The sequence below is a fragment of the Rhinolophus ferrumequinum genome, chromosome 28 (genome assembly GCF_004115265.2).
Source record: "Rhinolophus ferrumequinum isolate MPI-CBG mRhiFer1 chromosome 28, mRhiFer1_v1.p, whole genome shotgun sequence".
NCBI classification, from domain to species: Eukaryota; Metazoa; Chordata; class Mammalia; order Chiroptera; family Rhinolophidae; genus Rhinolophus; species Rhinolophus ferrumequinum.
The window spans coordinates 13,229,710-13,248,977 of record NC_046311.1 but is presented as its reverse complement, the minus strand read 5'-3'; the positions used below and the strand labels follow the sequence as shown (position 1 = coordinate 13,248,977).

Here is a 19,268-nt window from a genome sequence, read left to right as displayed (position 1 = left end):
CTGGACCGGTTTCCTGCTGTCAGGACCGTTATCTACAAGCTCTTCTCAGCTCCAGTTACCCTTGGCCCCAGGGCCAGGTTCAATGTCACAGCACTCTCACCAAATGAGAGGAATAAAAGCAAAGGAAGGAACCCGGAACCTGACCCCTGAGGGTTTCAAGATCTTTTTTGTGGTTCTGGTATTTTGTCTTCAAGTTCCTGCCTATCTTATCACTCTCCCCACGTTTTTATCAGTTAGCTACATGGGGTGCTTTCTCACCTACAAATCCTTTATACTTGGCACCATTTTTTCTTTGCCTTACTGGGTCCCGAGTGGTAAATATTTGTGTGCTGTTTATTATTGGTTTTACAAACACCGATATTTTGTTTGTAAATCTCTCTTCTAAAATTAAATATATATGTATATAATAAAAAGGAAACAGGAAGCAAAATTAGAAGGCTTAAAATAACCTCTTTTTCTCCTTCTCCAGGAATGACAAAAGAGGGCCCTTCCAACTCTGTAACTCGAAGATTCAGGAAACCATGACGCCTCACCTGAGCCAAGAGCTCCCGAATCTGCTTGAGTTGGAATCTACAAATGAATTTGAACAGGATAAGCAACATGTAACAAGACCAGGACAAGATCAGATGGTTGTTTTCCTTGGTCCTGGCTTCACAAATCAACAGCACTCCCTCTGCAAGGACAAGAATCACTCGCTCAGCAGTTACCAACAGACGCAAAGGCCGAGAAGCTACGGACGTGTGAATCCAGAGCCTAAGCATGAGGGGAATGAAGCAGGTAGTTCTTCTAAATGCCAACAGTGTAAACTCTGCCGGTGATTCCACTCGTGGGAAATTCTGCTCTGCTGGGTCCAGTGCAACCTCGAAAACCAGTTTCCCCCAAAGAATGGGCTACAGCTTCCTTCCACTTCTGTGTAACTGCTACATGGAAAGCTGTGGTCTCTGGAAGGACTGGGGGCCTCGTACGATATAATCGTGTCCAGAAGCAGCATATTTTTTATTTGTAAAAATTGTATTAATCAGTATTTATCAAATAAGTGAATGAGTCAATGTTTCTAGATACGAAGAACATCTGAAAACCTCTGCATATACCCCGAAGAATACAAATATACATAGGAGCCTGGGCAGCAAGGATGGTTGGAAAAGATATACACACGTCCAGCAAGGTCTCGTGCAAAGTCAGAGCCAGGAGTCAGAACCCACACAACCATAATTGCACCTGGCCCTCAAAAGCCTCAAAAGCTGATGGAGAAAGAGGAAGGAATGAAGAAAAGAAGTGAGGGAGTGAAGTAGAGAGACAAACAGAAAAGCGAAAGAAACAGAAGCAGAGGGATGAAGAGAAACATGAATCCAGCCTGGTTCAGATCAATTCAAATCGCCAGGTGTTGTGCTAGAAACTGGGGACACAAGATATTTACGAAGAGAAGTGATCTGCCCTTGACTGGTAATGAGACAGAAATAAATCTGCAAATAATAATTGCAAATGTATGCTTTCACCACGGGCACTTGGAAGAAAGGAAACATAAAGCTGACATATACTTTGATGAAAATACAGCTTTAAGCATTTTTGCTTTTTCTTTCAGTGATCTGACACCTTCTCCTTTTCAAAAATAGCAGAGTGCTAACTCTGTTAAATTTTCTCTTTGAAATTTGCGTTGGTCTGCCATGACTACGCGCGTGTCACCAAGTGCTGCCCCCCTACATTCCTCTTCCTTCTGGCGACACCCACCTAAATTTCAACACGTTTTCCCTCACAAATTTAGCATTAGCTTAAGTCATTAACTATATTTAGAGCTTGCCTTCACGCTTAGTGGAATATCAAGGGTAGCCGCAATAACAGGTGTGTTTTGTTGATGAAGAAAAAGTGTCCCTTTTTAATCAGTATGTTTAAACATGTCATTTGTGTATTTGAACATGGCTTGGACAGAAGCAGGGTAGAACGACAACTCCACACTGGTGGGAAAACAAACAGGCATTCTTCAGCTTATTATGTGAACTTCCCACACAGCATATCTTGTGGAATTTGTGTGGGATCGTATTTACTATATTACAAAAGCCATCCTTAGTATGTATTTTATGCAGGAAAAAAAACAAAAACAAAACAAAAACCGGCCTGCATTCTGTAAGTCAAATGTCACGTCAGAAAATAGTATTCTGGAATGTTTGGGAAGCATTCCAACGTTTCTGATCTATTGGAAAAATGTAATTTGCCTTTCACAACACCAAAATAACTCCAAGGGTGAGGTACGTTTAATAAAAATAAAAAAGCCTGCAAAATCCACTGAACTGGGCTTATGACATGTACTGAGAACCAATAAGTAAACTATGTATTGTATCAAATGTACAAAATAGAAAGGGCCATTTCTGGTGGTTCTGGAACTTCCCTGGATATCAGACGGGCTTGTCTACAGCCAATATTTAGAACTTAGTCATTTCACTGCAAACACAAATGGCAATTGACAAGCAAGAAATCAACGGGAAAAAAGAAAAAAGAATTCTCTATGTAACAACCATCCCAGAAGGTGACAGGGTAAAAGCGGGGGCCTGTTTGTCCCAATGTGAAAGCAGGCGCCCTGGAAGAAGGCATCCCACAGCCAGCTGTTCACGTGGTACGTTGTCTCAGTATGTAAAAGATTAGTTTTAGACATTTTTAAGAAGTATTAGCAGAGGATTAGGGTCTTAGAGCCTAAGTCCCTCCTTAATTTTCCAGGTATTAAAAAGAGCTGGTCGGTTACCAGGTAGATCACTCTGCCCAGCGGTTGTGAATGGCTTAGGGTAAAATGCAGACACAGTTGCCGAGGAGGCTTCTTTCCCTTTCTTGGTGTTCTGGCTTCGTACAAAATATCGCCACGAGCTCTAACACTGGGCCCGTGTGTGCGGCTAAGTGACAAGGACAGGCTAAGCCGGCTGTGCTGTCACTGAGTCAGGGAATGCTGGCTCTCCTGTCACTCCCCAGCCATGCACACAGCAACGCGCAATAAACGCTGATGGAAAGGAAGCAAGGGAATGAAAAACTAAATCGAGGGACTGAAACGGCTCACCCTGTGTGGCACTGCACGTACTAGGTTCCCAGTGTTAAACGAGAACGTGAACCTTCTAAGTAAAACAGCCCCAACTTAAGATTTTTCAAATTTCCTTTAGAAACCGGTTCTGAGGACATAAGACAAAGATTTTTGCTCCTGCTAACAAACTTTGCAAAACTTTAGAAAGCAAGGTTTTTACCATGGGGAAAAATCTGCAAATAAAGACTCATGAGTGGAAAGTAGCCCTTGCAGATAATACAGATTATGAAGCTTCAATATCAAAACAATTTGGAATTGGAGAAGAAATAAACAATGGTTCAAAATAAAGGATTAAAAATGTTGAAGCGAATTCAATTTAATATAAAGGTACATGATAAAGATATATTATATTACCATCAAGGTAGCATTTCAAGAAAAGAGATTACTTAATACATGTGTTTAATGCAACTGGAAAAAATAAAGCCAGAGTCCTCCCAATCTTATTTGAAAGTGAATTTTAGATGAATCAGTTTCTAAATGTAACAGTGAAGCCGTGAGAGAAAGTGTGGGTGATGAGTGAGCACGTGAACGTCAAGGCCGGGAGAGACGGTCTCTTTCTACCAGGACGTAACCCTCAGAATCAAACAACCAACAGGGAAAGCATGTGCAACACTGACATAAAGGGCTAACTTCCTTAATTCAGAAAGGGCTCACTCAAACAAGTGAAAGATCAACAAACCAACAGAATAATGGGGAATGTGTACAGAAAATTCACAGGAGAGAAATACAGATCTCAAAAACAAGACAGAAATCATACAAAGAGGCTCAACAGCACACCCTCTTCAAGAGGTAAAATCAAATAAACCATGAGGTACTGTTTATTTTACCCACCACCAGGCAAAACCCTGGGGAAGGCCTGGGGTCACCCACTGACACCCACTGACACCGCGGAGGGCAGTCTGGGTAAGATGGTAATATGTCTGGGGAACGTGGCCATGTTTACGAAAAGTTAGGAAACATGTACGCGTGTTCTCACCAAACTCTGGACCACAGAGAATTTATCCTACAAACATACTACCATGATCTGAGCTTCTGCTCCAAGGTCAACGCTGTGGAAGGCACAGGGCTGCCGGCTCTGTGGTCAGGTTGAACCACACGCCCCACGGACACTGCCCGTGACACAGACACGCACTGATGATGCCCTCCTTGTCACATCAGACGAACACAGTAGAGACATCACATGATTAGAAAGCTCACTGCGTGGCCCTAATGACCTGTGAGCTCACTCACGAGGCCCGAGCACCCTTTTTAAAAAATGTATTTCCAATTATAAGGCTCCAGCATCATAAAGGCAGGACGACGCCCTTCTCTCTTTCCTGTATAATACTTATATAGCCCAGAGCAGGCCCGCAAAATAGCATCTGTTGAATGAATGAACAAATGAATGAATGAATGTGTAAAGAAGATAAGTCACCACCAGGAAATAACCACTGGGCAGAGTAGAGATGGGATTGAAACACAGGTGGAAGGTCAACCAGAGGGAGAGAAACAAAATGTTAGAACAGTTGTCTAATACATTTCATGTGCATCTTGCGTGTAAAAGCTATTTTTTCTTAAGGATGTGAAATTATCTTACAAAACACAGGGCCACGCAAGTAGACAGCAACACATCTCACCAACTCAGCAGGTAGGGTTAGAGTTGATGAACCCGAAGACTCTGAAACTTGGGAGTTCGCTTGTTAAGTAACTATGGTCCTGCAAACAGGCAGGCTGGATGTATTGCACCCCTGGGAAAGTGTCTGGAATGAACACAGAAAACGCGGCTGTCGATTCCCCCTTTAGCTTGCAGCTGAACGCTGACCTGAAAAGGAAAGCCTGCCCTCCAGGTTTTACGTAACGTGCCCTTATCCATTCCTGGCAGGGGAACTGTCCTCGCAAGGAACTTCCTCAGTAACACATCCTGCTGGAGGACTCGAGAGGAAAAGTTTGAACTGAGGCCAAATGCAAAGGGAAGGACGAGGAAGGACGGGGAAATTACTACACCGTACATGGTTACTGACCGATATATTCAGAGAGAGGAAACCGTGGCTGTGCATGTGTGATCACCTGCCCAAAGTCACAGGGGAACTCACCGGCTTTCCCCCTCCAGCTGGACCTTCTCCCGCCACCAACTCCTGCGGGCTTGGGAGGCGGGAAGGAGCCACTTCCAAGAGCTGTGCTCTGAACACTGCGGTATTTTGACCAGACAGAGAGGACGGAAGACACGCCTCTCCAGAAGACACTCAACACTCCGACTGCTGCTAATTGAAGCCTTTGTCTGCAGCTCAAGGCTCACTTACCCAACTTTTGGGTGACTTCCCGTCCACGTCTAAGAAACCATGCAAAACAGGAAACGAGGTCAAAGGGAGATACTTCAAATACTGTGCGAGTAACGGTCAAATTAGAAGATGTTTAACAATGTACAAAATATTACAGAATCTAGAAATGCATGTAGTTGGTTTTCTGGCTGTCATAGCTAATCATCCCCGTTCTACCATCCCACCGAGAGCTAAATCTCCCGCTTTCACCCCTGGGCAATCCCCTCCCCTTGGATGTCGTAGAAGCGGAGCTCTGGTGACTTCTGAGACCTCATTCTGAAGAATAAGCTGCCACCGGCGCCTCTTGGAATGCTTGCTGTGGAGAAGCCCAAATGCCCTGCCAGACCTTCCTATGAAGATCTGCACACTAGTCACATGGGGAGATGGCTGGAGAGAGACAGGTGCCAGCCAGTCAGCCCTCAGCCGGCCCAGCCCTCCCCGCAGAAGCACCACACATGCACGTGGAGAACCATCCTGGAATCCTGGACGTACAGCCCAGGCGACCACTGACAGGAGTCCAAGCCAAACACTGTCTGAATGCAATTCCATGAGAACCACTTCCGAGAACCAGAACAGAGAGTAACGAACGAGCCACCAAGTTCGGGGGTGGCTTCTTATTCAACAATGAAATCAAACTGCAAGAAGATATTAAAATAGATTTCTTGCTATATAAGACACACGAGAAATGTCAATCAAAAAGGTGAATAAACAATTGTTGAGCTACTACGCTGCTTCTCAGAATAGAGGGCCTTAGAGACACTTCTCTGTTTTCTGGGGTATTTTGAAGGAGGGCAGGTCTGAACACCCAGCAGCAGACAGCCGTGGGAAGGCAGCCAGGCGGTCAGCTGCGGGAGAAGCGACCTGTGGGCGCGACAGACAACCTGGTGCTGGGAGGCGGTCAGCCAACAGACTCTGCCACACCACTTACCTTCCCGTGTGACACACATTCAGCCCTGCTGTGCTTCTCTCGCAAAGCCTAGAATGCCCCAGGGTTGGGTTAGAGAGGTACCTTACCCTGTGAGCACGAGCGTGGAATTACTTGTACTGTCCTAGATGATGTGGCAACATCTTACATTCCTCACTCGCTCCAGATTTAAATCTTTTTATTGTCTTTCCATCAGCAATGATTCTGACGCGCCATGAACTCAAAGGCAAATTTAAAATATAAAACAAAGATGAAAGCACAGACCAGAACAGAAAATAATGGACAAACAAAACACAATTCAAGGAGAGTAGAACTGAAACGTATCTCAGATACTGGAGAAAGCTGGCCCTTTGCGACAGAGATGAAGTCCCACAGACGTGCCATCCTTCACAAGCAGATGGATGGGTACGGAGTCATTTTTGAGGTTCAAAGCTGCATTTGAAATGGGTCTGGCAGGATGGGTGGAATTGTACAGAAAACTGCAGGCATGCACATTTCATTCAACAAGCAGTTCTGAACGTTTCTTTTAATGTCTATCTGGCAAAAGAATTTCTTATTAAGTAGACTAACTGACTGTATTTGTCCAGATATACACTTGTGAGGGATTTCCTCTTCCAGGTTTAAACACATGAATTCTGGATATCAGTTGTTCCCAAGTTCAAAGGTGACGTCCCTCGCAGCCCAAACCTAATCCAGGTGCTGGAAACACCTTGGAGAAGACACCACAGGCTGTGCTACACAAACGCACTCCTGGGGGCCCCACTTCCTGGCGCTGGGGGCCCCACTTCCTGGCGCCGGGGGCCACACTCTTCTTTGGGACAGCAAACCTCCTGTGACCAGTACGTTTCTTTCCTGAATCAAATTGGAAATGTAAAGAAAACAGAGAGGGATGCTGGCTGACGATCAAGGCAGTTTTCGTGGGCTTGGCAATCGTTTTTAGTTTCATGTTTTAGTATTCTCATCTGGTAGGGCTCAAGCACGGGCTCTCCTTTTCCTCCAAGGAGGGCGTGAAGCCGGCTCCGTGCCTGGACGAGGCTCCGGGCTTTGTGGTCTCCAGGACCTCATGGGGGCTGCTCCAAACAGGCAGTTGTCTCCAGATAAGTCTGCAAACCTTTCTGGTGTCGGTGGAACTGCAGATCGTTGTTTTACATTTTGCTGAGAATAAGAAGCACAGTTGGCGTTGCACCAAGTACACCATTAGACCCAGCTCCCAACCAAGAGGCTCAAAAACAAGACAAAGGGGCAGAAAGAAAAGCAGCGTTCTTCTCTCTCCCCCTTCTCATCTCCCATCTCCTCGCCCCTAAAATGTACCGACCCCGGCGAGTGTAGTGTTTTGACAATGACACTCCAGGTTCTCTTTCAGGCTGCCACTCATGACTGTCACCACCCACCGTCACACCAAATAACAGTAGTGGAGGTGTGGCCACGTGGGGCCTATGTCATGGCCTCCTTCCTCTCTGAAGAGTCGGGTGACAGGGTGACAGTAGGAACACGTCAGTGACGGGGCTGCAGAGCCCTGCGAAGAAGTCCCCACCGTGTGCTGCCGGAAGCAATCAGGCCCTCGGCTCACTGGAACTTGGTCCCCACAGCAGTTGGGAAGGAGGGCAAGCCTTACAAACAGTGTACACAATGAGAACGGGGCGTCGTCAACCACGAGACGAGCCCACAGCAGACAGCCGGCCGGGACAATGGCCCGGCTTAGCAAAGGAATCCGGCCTCTTCTGGAAGAGGAGAAACCTCAGCAAATCACTGTCCACATTCTCTCGGAGCGGATGAAACGGCATCACAATGAACCTAGAGTGGCTGCTCCTCCCTTGGAATCCATGTTAACGAAATTCTCTCCGTCAAGTAAAAACTAGCACAATCACCATTTTAAACAAATTTAGAATAAAAAATGTCAGTTTGTTTGCAAACTTGATCGTGAGCCTTGGGGACAAAAAGTCTCATTCCTTATTCAATGATGAATGGCTTTAAACACAAATTAATGAATGCATAGCAGTATTAATATTACAATGATTAATATAGTGACGTTTCTAATGATGTATTTGTACCCAAACATCACATAAAGATATGGACACGCATATACAGCCGTAGGACCGTGGGAGTAAAGACAGTTCAGGGTTACAAGGAGCCATTGATACCAATTAAAACAATGTTTAAAGGATGTTGCATTTTCATTCTCCTCCTCAGTGGACGGTAGCATGTGTTGTATGTCTGCATGCTGCCGGGGCTGCAGGAACCAAAATCCTGACTTGAGGGAGGTTGAGATCTCTTCCACAAGGGTTTCCCACTCCCCACGGGCCCACACCTGCCACTCAGCCAGCAGATCCTCATAAGGAGTGCTGAATCGAAGCCTGGCAACCCATGGGGACTTGAAGCAAAGCGTGTACTTGCCCCTTGGGTGGGCAACTCGAGGAGGCACCGTAATCACCTGCAGCCAAGAGGAAGGCAAGACTCCAGTCTGAACTTTCAAACAATACCTGTGAGGCTGTTTAAGTGCTTTCGAGTTTGTTTTCAACTTTTATTGTGTTCCGTACCTCACTGCAGTTGAACACGACAGCCGACTGATTCTGTTCTCTTCAACTTATCTGAGTCCGCTTTTCCACCTGTTCCAGGAATTCCTAAAGCCAACCATTTGTGCAAGGATCTGAGGACGAACTTCTCCTGGAGAGGCCGAGCTCAAGTCTGTAAATTCTCCCCCAAACACAGGCGGTGGGCTTTGGTTTTCCCACTAGGAGGAAAGTGTCGCCATCGTCTCTGCGGGTTGCATCTCCAGTGACCAAATGAGTTGCTACTTCAGCCCAGACTCTGTGCCTCTGCTGTCTCATATGGCAGCAGGTGACTATTTCAATGACACCGTAAAGCCACATTTCAAATGACCCCCCGTCACGGGTGGCTAGTGGCAACCATACTGAACAGTGCGGAAAGTTCTACTGGGTTGCTTTGCTCTACATGATGAAAGATGGGTCTGCTCGAGCTCCAGGTTGGTACAGCACACCTTCCGGCCACGCGCGCATAACCGAGACGACGGAAAGGCGGAAAAGTGACCCAGACCGCTGCCCTCCATCCCTCTGAAGACTTCGGGGGCGAGGCAGCAGCGTGAAGCCAAATCTGAGCAACCAGCACGTATCTGTCCGCAGCCTGAAATCGCCGCAAACCTTTCCCACCTCCCAGATGCTTACATCTCATATTTATGGGACATGGCGAAGCCTTAAGGAACCAGGACGCTCGCAAAATGGACGCATTTCAGTTCATGTAAATCTGAAGTTTCTCCTCACTTCTGCTCCAATTTTCTGTACAATGTGTCAGCTACTTTGCTGCTTTGGTCTGGCAGCGTTCTGCACCTAATCTTTATGCATTCAGGATCCCGCATTAAATAAAATTCACTTTTTAAAAAATAACTTCACGTCAAGCAGTGACAGATGCAAAAGATGTTAGAAGATGTGGCTTAACATTCGACTGCAGGACATAGAATGGGAGATTACTTCTTCAATGGGCTCAAAGCTACACAACAGGGCAGACCTTAAACATGAAATGACCCCCCGGCCCCATTAATCTTTCTAAAAATGATTCTGTGACTTTCATTCTAAATCAGCTCATTCAATGGACTGCAGAAAATGGGCCACCAAATGACCAGGAGGCACATGATGTCGCGCGCAGAAGAGGAAACAGGACCCAAATGAAATCGGTAACTAGTTTAAGTACAAAATTCCTAAGAGAATTAGGCGGCTGGATTAAATGTGTGGGGCAAGTCAAAGAGCTAGTGTATCTCCCTGCTTAACAGAGGACGCCCCTCTCTAATTACCCTCCTCAAGGTCTAACAGTTTGAAGAGCCCTGTAGGTTAAAAAACAAACAAAAGCAACTCTTGGATCAATTTGGTGAGGGTGTTTTTGAGAGGGACTAGACACAGCTACATAGACCCCAGATTTGAGCAGTCGGCGGCTCACTCCCCCGGCTGTGGTGATGATGTCATCGACGACGTCATCACTCCCCAAAGCCTCTGACTCTTGCCTTTGCCTTTCTATTGCCCCTCTGGAGCCTGCCACTCCAAGGACTTCCAGATGGAAGGAGTACAAAGATGCCTAAAGCATTTAAATCCTTTTGACATGGTTGTTTGAAAGAACTAATCTCATTAATGAAAAAAAATGCATCCCCTTGAGTGTCAGAACTACTGTTCTCGGTAGACAGAACACCTAACAAATACCCTGTCCAAGCCCACGTGGACAGACCTCTATTTGATCGTACACAGCTTGAAGTCCACTGGATACAGACCTGCTTCCTCCAACGACTGTCACAGAAATTTAATTTGGACTCTAATAAAGCAGAAGATTTTTTCCAAGCACTAGGCTTGCCTTGGGACTTAGAGTAAGGCTGGGTCCATTTCCTGCAGCTTGGAAAGCTTTCCAGTAAGAATGTTCCAGAAGGGCTTGGTGGCTGTTCTGTGCAGAAAGTTCAGAGAATGCACGGAATGCAGAGTGTTCGTCTGTGTTCTTTTTGACTCTGAATTGTTTCAAGTTGCTTAAATAACAAATTTACTCCTCAATGGGAGATTAACTTTGTATCATGACTGAAGGATACAATTATAAAATAAAGGTAATCTCATACATATCTGCCTCACAACAAGTGTCTCCTTACCTTCACACACACACAGACACACACTTTTTAGCAGTGAAGTGGTGCCCCCGCCCTTTTAATCCTGAGATCACGTATTCTATCAATGCCATTTAATAGAAGAATGACCAAAGGACAAAGAAGAAAAACAGGTGTTTTGAGGCAGTGTTTCATTTCTGGCTTTAATTATAAAGATAGGCCTTTCTTTCTCTCTTCTTCTTTAAGAGAAAAAGTCTCCAGTGATGCAGAGCTGCATTTCAATGAATGGTGAATTTTTAATAAATCTTTCACAATTTGTGGATATAGTCTATGCATAAAATATTTACAGCTCAAGTTTATGAAACAGCAGCCAAATCATGTACATGGAGCTTGACAGCCTCGTGTTTAGGGGGAAAGTGTCACAACAGAGCTCCACTATCGTGCTATTATAAAGTGACCACATGATAAGTACGGAAAGTCCTGGATGTTCAAAATGTCTGGGAAAAAGTCTTTAGACCAAACAGTAAGGGCACCCCACTAAAGCATGGACATCCCGTTAACTGTTCTCTCCTTGCACAGAATCTGGAAGCAGACCTTTTCTGCTAAATTATCTGGCACGTGCTCATTACTTGTACTTGTTGCTGCACTGAATTCGCACTAGGAAAAACAAACATGTTTTGAAAGAAAGTGACTTACAAACACATGCCTGTAATGCCTGAAGTACCCTTTTAAAATAGAGCTGGAGAAGCCTTGTTCAATGGTTCTGAGCAGATGCTCCGCGGACCACTGGGGGGTGTATTAGACCTGCAGTCCCCTACCCCCCATCCTGGCCCGCAGCCCTCAGAGCCGGACACCTACAGTTTTAATAAGCACCTCATCTCATTCTTCTGTACATTACATTTGGACAACCTCTGTTTTCCTATCTCTTCCCTTTTCAAACACAGAAACTCTAACCCAGTGGCCCAAGATTGGAGCGGCAGAGCTAGGCAGAACAATGCAATAATGAAAACATCACAGGGGAGCTTTGTAATACACGCGACATATACTAAAAACTAACCTGTGCAAAGGTAGAACGAACAGTTACATTTTCTGCAACTGTCTTGACAGTAATATCTGAAGGCTTTCCCATTCATTCTTTTAGTCTGCAAATCTTGTGTGTGTGTGTGTGTGTGTGCGCGTGTGTGTGTTGGATCTCAAAGTTCCAGACACGTATTATTCATCATCCATGACTCACACGCTGGCAGTTCTCATCATTGATCTACAAATCTGTATCGCATGCCCACATTTCATAGGGCATCACTGTCCTAACTACAAAAGTGCCCGCACGGTGTGTGCAAGTGAGCAGAGCTGGGACATTTGCACAAATAAGTGCAACCCGCACTAGCCTGCCACTAGCACCATGGCAGGAGGCTAACTGAAGCGGTCTAAGAGGTCTATGAAGCTAGCCCCCTCTTCTGCTTCACATGAGCAAGAAAGACTGCACAAGAAGGCCTTTTGGCCAGGGAGGAAGGTGGCTGGGCCGGCAAGGACAGGGGACCACTCACACTCGCTGCCAAGTGTGCACACGGAGGGAAGGCTTCCATCGTCCTGAGTGGCAACCTTCCAAGGCAGCGCTTAACGTGAAGTGGAAAGGCGAGGTGACAGGAGCCAGACGCTCTCAGGCCTGGCAGCTCCTCTCTAGAACCGCCAGGCCGACCCAGACAGGGCTGCTTTCCGTGACTCCACACCCCTCACACTCGCCTACTTTTCAGGCTCTGTTGTCAATCTGGGCCCTGCCCTCTCCCCTACACATACTCCAAGTTTTGACAGGAAACCCCAACATTCACCAGATGTGTCACAGGTTATTCTTGTACGGACGGGACAAGGCTCAGAGCATACTGGCAACTTCCCTGGGGTCACAAAGTGAGAGCGGCAGCTCCCAGGCTGTCTCCCCGCTGTCCCTTCCTCTCCCTCCTCCTTTATCAGTAAATGCTCCTTCCCCACCCCGCCCCATGATGCTGAGGACAGGCAACAGATGACTACCTGGCATTTTTAACCTTTAAAATAACACCAAGAACTATTTGTGTGTAAAATAATACACAATCTGCCAATCTGCTTTTCTTTTCTGCTTTGGGCCAGTGACTTTAAAAAAAAAAAAAAAGTGAGGGAGGAAAACAGGACTGACCTCGAATTGTCAACCTTTTGTTTTGCTGTCTAAGAACCTTTGGAACGATTTTGTACAACATGGGAAAGCCACTATTTCCGTAAAGAGCAATTCTTGAAGTAGAATAAATTCACATTATGAAACACACTTTACTTTTTTCTTAAATTATTATTTTGCCTCAGACCAGTAAGAACTGCATCACGTGGCTCGGTCTGCAGTACAGTCGGCCCTCCGTCACCGCAGGTTTCGTGTCCATGGACTCAACCAACTGTGCATTGAAGATATTTGGAAAAAAAACAAAACACCTCAGAAAGTTCCAAATGGCAAAGCTTAAGTTTGCCACGCTGTAAGCACTGCGCTGGAGAATGAAGTTAATGTGTAAGCGACCCTGCTGTAGCTCACATGCAAACAAGTTATTGCAAATACTACACCACGTTGTACAAGGGACTTGGGCGCCCATGGCTTTAGGTACCCACAGGAATCCTGGAACCCATCCCCCCAAACTGAGAAAGGACTGTTCTTAGAAACTACTTTAGGCTGAGAAATAGAATCTATAGCTCAGAGTCAAAAAAAACTAAAACAAAAAACAAACAAAAGAAAAAAAGCAGGGAAAGGAGGCTTGTAAAGAGCAGGGAAGAGACATTTGAGACATTTCAATAAGCACAAGTTCCACTCGATAATTTTAGATTTGAAAACCCCTCATCAACTGTAATCCAGGCTTTGCCTGTTCCTTGAGCCAACATAACCAAGCTAGATGAGACGCCAACTTAAAAACATTGTGTGCATATATAAGTGTAAACATCAGTGCAGGAAAACCAGGTTACGTCAAAACCTATCCTTTAGTAAGATCCCCTGGAATGTCTCTTCAAGAAGTAAAGCATATCATGCCACTAACCATACTTCATTACATTTTTATTAATTTAAAGTATTACTATTTTATCGTTTGAAAATGTTTTGTTATTTTAAAAATTTCAAGAAATTCAGGCCAATGCTAAAAGACGATGAGACAGAAACCAACACTTAAATATTATAAAGATAATAAAAGATTTATTTTGAGAAGATGACGATTAGATTTAATATAAGTGAATGAATGAATACAAGATACACAAAATCAAAATGTCAGTTATCAGCAGTCTAAAAATATGATGAAAAACACATCAAAACACAAATTACAAAATACGTGGTAATACCTATAATGAGAAGTGTGTGACCTATTTAAAGAAAATTGGAAAATTCTGTGAGAAATACAAAAAGTAAGATTTGAGTAAACATATACATAGTCCATGTTCGACTGGGATGACTAAAAACTTACTTGGCCAGTTTTTCCTAAAATAATTTGTAAATTCAACAAAAGTATCCCAAAATTCATCTGAAAGAACAAACAGGCAAGAATTACAAAGAAAATTTGCAGAAGTACCCTGAAGGGGTCAGCCTTATCAGATAGTATTTTAAGCGGTGTGGCTCTGGAAGAAACACACAGACCAGAGAAGACAACCCAGAAATAAAACCTACACATATTATACAGAGATCACAAATCAATCAAATGAAATTAGGGAAGGATTATGCCAACTAGGTAGCAATTCAGATGGAAAAAAAAGGCGCCCTTATTCAATTCCCAAAACTGAAACATTATACCATGTTTCCCCGAAAATAAGACCTAGCCAGACCATCAGCTCTAATGTGTCTTTTGGAGCAAAAATTAATGTAAGACCCGGTCTTATTTTAATATAGTATCAGACCAGCTCTTATATAAGACCGGGTCTTATATTTTTTTCTCCAAAACACGCATTAGAGCCTATGGTCTGGATAGGTCTTATTTTCAGGGAAACGGTAAATTCTATTAGATTGGTGCAAAAGAAATTGCAGTTTAAAAGGTTAAAAATAATTGCAAAAATCACAATTACCTTTGCACCAACCTATTAGAGTTTAACGACAAAAAAAGTTTTAAGGTAAAAAATATGTATGTGATATTTCTGGAAAAGAAACACCACACTGGAAAAAATATTTGGAATTAAAAATGGTCACCAAAGACTAAGAGATTTCCAATAAACAGACCTGTAACATTTGTTACCAGATTTGCTAGTAGCCAGTCAACTAGCACAAACTTTGGGGAAGGAAATTTGGCAACATATGTAACTGGTGTCTTAAGTATACTGGTACCTATGACCCAGTAATTTCACTCTGGGACTCTATCTAGCCTAAGGAAACAATTACACATAATAAAATACTGTCTGTGCACAAAGATGCTTATCACAGTGAAAAAAATTGGAGACAATGTGAAAATGCATTAAAGAGCAGTTAAATAAACTATGCAGTCTTTTCACATGATGCTTGGAAACAATGTGTAATAATGTTTAAGTTTTTATGATATAATGTTAAAAAAATCAAGATACTAATTGCATATTCAATGAGGGAGAGAACTATTTTTTAAATTTAGATTTATGTATATTAAAATATTTCATTAAAACATTTACTAAAATACTATATATATCCATTTCATGTATGTGTATGTTCATATATATGAAGTGTATATATACGTTACACATATTATTACATCACACACACCCACACCCATAACCTGTTAAAAAAGCAAGGACTAGACCAAAAGGCATTAATGTAGCATTACCATTCATTTCAAAGTATAATAATTCCCAGAGCACCCTAAAGTCCCAATTGTTTTCCCCAAAATAAAGTCATAAAAAGCCCATTATGAATTAAGTGTACATTAAACAGTATACTTATACTTAAAACGACCAATCAGTTCAAGTTAAAAGACAATTAATTCGTTTTCTAACATGGGTAACACGAAAACGTTCCGCATGAAAGTTTTCATTGTTCCCATCGCCACCTTGTACACCCTGACACTACGCGAGGAAAACCTACGTAAGGAGTGGCTCTGGCTCAATGTTCCCAGAACTCCAGAGGCAGGCACTTCATGCCTTTCACTTATGTCTTTGGAATGTGCCCCTGACAGAAGCACGAGAGGAATGTCCATTACAAAGGGATGTTATTCAAAGGACTACAGAGTGGGGCTGAAAGCCCAACAGAATAACAGGAGAATGCAGAACCCAAAGGGGCAGCAGAGACAGACTGAACGTCACCAAGTGCCATAGCTGAAAACTGCCCCCTAAAATGGTGCTCAGTGGCAGGCCGAGGACTCCTGCTCCCCAAGACCAAGAGAAGGGAAATCTGTTCCCTCACCTGGACAATCAGTCCTGGGAAGAAAGTTAAGACGAGAGGCTGCAGAATAATCAAATTCATGGCACGTGTGTTTGTATTTTGCTTTACTGTAAAGTACAAGATAATCTCTGAGTGAATGTCATTTAAAGTGTCAGTAATATTTCAGAAAACCTGTCAGAATGGTCTCATCATCTGAAAGTTGAACGATGTATCAGAAATGTATTGCCTTTAAATAACACTGCTATGTTTGAGGTAAGTTGATTACTCTAATTTATCAGATTTTGTTTGAGGCGGTTTTTTTTTTCTATTGAGATTGTAAATTTGCCTCAGGTATATTAAATGCTTAAAAACAGCTATGAACATAGTTTAAAATGTTTGAGGGAAATCCAATGAACTAAAATTAAACAAGTCATATAAAATAATTAATATCCATGCAAAATAAATATTCATTAATGCAATAACAAGCTTTGTAAATTGAAAAAGGAAAAGAAAAAATGGGCTTTTAAGAAGTGTGACTTCCATATGCTGAGTATTATTTTTAAACACAAGTAACCACAGCAGTTCTTTGTAAGGACACCTCCGTTTACTCCTCCCCCAGGATCTCTTGCAGCCGCACTGGGGGGCGGGGACTTTCGTGTAAATGGCACGACAGGCTCTATTCCCTTCCCAGCTGTCTCCCTCGTTGAGGTCACACAGTAATTCATCCCGCCCTCCAGAGAGATGCGATGCCACAGGCATTATCAAGTCATATGTTTTACTAAAGATTTCATGGATAATAGCAGAATTATACGTTTTCCACCTACCACATAGCAAAAAATAATAATAATAGTTTCTTCCGTAAGATATCTCATTCCTTCTGCATCAAAATTCTCTTTCTGGCAGCTTCATTGTTTTCTCTTTCCTCCTGTCCCATCGCCTCTCTTCAGATGTAGTTCTGACCTCCAGCTGCGTGCCCCACCCAGCCAAACAGAAGTTGCGCAGTGAACCATACAGGGGGGCCACACACCCCATCCCCGGTCCACCACTCCCAGTGTAAAAGCCCCACCAAACTGGGAGGGGGGATAGAATCCCGCCGCCAGGAAGTGAAATCTCTCCCATATCATTTAACATAAAAGGACTGTGAGAAGCCCCTTGAAGCAACACGAGACCTAAGGGGGAACAGGCCATCAGAAGAACAGCTCCTTCACCATTTTGCGTAATTCTTAACACCATCGGGAAGCTCTTGACACTGGAAAAGCCGCAGGAAGGGAAGGACACGCCTGACAACTTCAAGGCCCAAGCGAATCACTCCCACCGCGATGAAAAGCGACGGCAGACGCTGCCACGGGGCCACTGCCGGTGTGGCTCGTGAGGGACAAACACGGACAGCTGCCAGGACACGGGAACCCGACCGCAGTCGTCGCAGTCCGCAGAAGGGTAAGATTCTGGACATTACGAACCGGCAGACATGGCACCGACCGCTCACACCGTTCTGGCGCACCCAGAATCATCCCTGTGGCACGGGCAGTACAAAACGCGTTGACCCACGATTGGCCCCCTTCGTCCTGCGCGGAGAGCTAGATGAGATGGTACGTGTCTCCACGACTGCTAGAGGACGACAGGCGAGCCTTTCCCACTGTGCCCTCGTCTACTGCCCAAAACGCGGAGTCACTGCCAAGTCAATGCCACAGGAGAGGGCAGGAGCTGTTAAGAAGAGACTGCAGGGGGGATGTCCTCCTCGGAGCCCTGCCGGCCCGCGTGTGCCCGGCACAAGGACCCAGCAGGGCGCGGGACTCAGGGCGCGGGGTCCAGCGCAAGCTCCGCCCCCACGCTGCGCATGCGCGGTGCCGTCCCACTGGCACCATCTTTTCCCAGGATGCCTTTCGCGGCCCTGCAAACACCTGACGTCAGGAACCTGGAGTTCAGACCTTTGCCCACTCAACAACGTGAACCCTCCCTGGGCTCCAGTCCTCCTGGGAAGTGGGGGTGAGTCGGCCCTCCGGACTGCGGGCGAGGACGAAAAGCCAACAGGGATGGGAAGCTCTGAACTCAGGGCCATCCCGGGAAAGTCTGGATCTACGGGCCCCAGCTCCCATCCTGAGGTTCCTGACCACACTTGGACACCAGAAACTCTTGACTCAGATCCTTTCCGACCATCATCTTTTCACTGCCGTTCAAATTTACAATGGGCACGCCTCAAAAAAGAGAGTTCTCTGAACAGTATTTCAGTGTTCTATTCGTCCCACTTCGTAGACTACAGAAACAAAAGCTTTGGGAACAACGGGTTTATTGTACCTGTTCTCTTCATCCTCGGCACCGCCCCCGCCCATTTTTCTGTGTTACTCAAATTCTGTGAAGCAACGTTTATGTAATAGGTAGGCTTTTGCAAAAAAGTGGGGGAAAGGCAGTCTCACTGCCTTGAGAAGCTTTTACCCTGGTGGTTTCGTTAACTATGCGTCTGGGGCCAGATGAACAGACATGCAGTCACTTGTGCGGCACACATGGAGCGGCGTGCTCTGTCCACACACTTGATTAGGTTAGGGGTGATTAGATTAGGAAAGATTCCGAATGGGTACTAGTGAGTACATAAAGGAATCCCAACAGAGCCAACAGCTATTTTGTGAAAGCAAAAATCTCTTGAATTTTAATCGTTATATTTCATGGTGGCGCTTCAGAATGTTTCAGATAGAATCTGTCAGAGAAGAGAAACACAGCATGTTTGTTACCTAATGCTAATAGAATCTTAAACTGGAAGCATTTTTCCTACCCAGATTCTCTTGAAGTGAGAAAATGATGAAAAACATGTTTAGTAAATATATGAAAATATGTAGGTTACAGATCACTGATAAAAAAAGACCAAAAGATACTCGAATTTTTCATTCACATTGATTAGCTCTCGGTGATAATGGCTTGGTGGCTGAAAGGAAATACGCACAGAAGCATAAGGGTTGGTCTCTCTGAAGGCGATGATACTGATCATCCTAGCAGGCCTCTTTGCTTTCGTAAGCACCGTCAGCAGCCCGGAAAAAAATTAAGCCAACGTTTCATGAGGCAGAAAGTGACTCCTAAAGAAAGAGCCGAAAGGGGCAGCC

General features: G+C 44.6%; 1 protein-coding gene and 1 non-coding gene across 7 annotated transcripts in view; both read right to left on the bottom strand.

Annotated features, from left to right (window-relative positions):
- Positions 1-19,268, bottom strand: part of TJP1 (tight junction protein 1) — a 194,128-nt gene that overhangs the window by 113,571 nt on the left and 61,289 nt on the right. The gene's annotated exons all lie outside the window — the stretch shown is intronic.
- Positions 12,061-12,135, bottom strand: LOC117019026 (small nucleolar RNA SNORD113/SNORD114 family). Its single transcript, XR_004422411.1, has one exon. It is a non-coding gene; the product is annotated as a small nucleolar RNA SNORD113/SNORD114 family (small nucleolar RNA).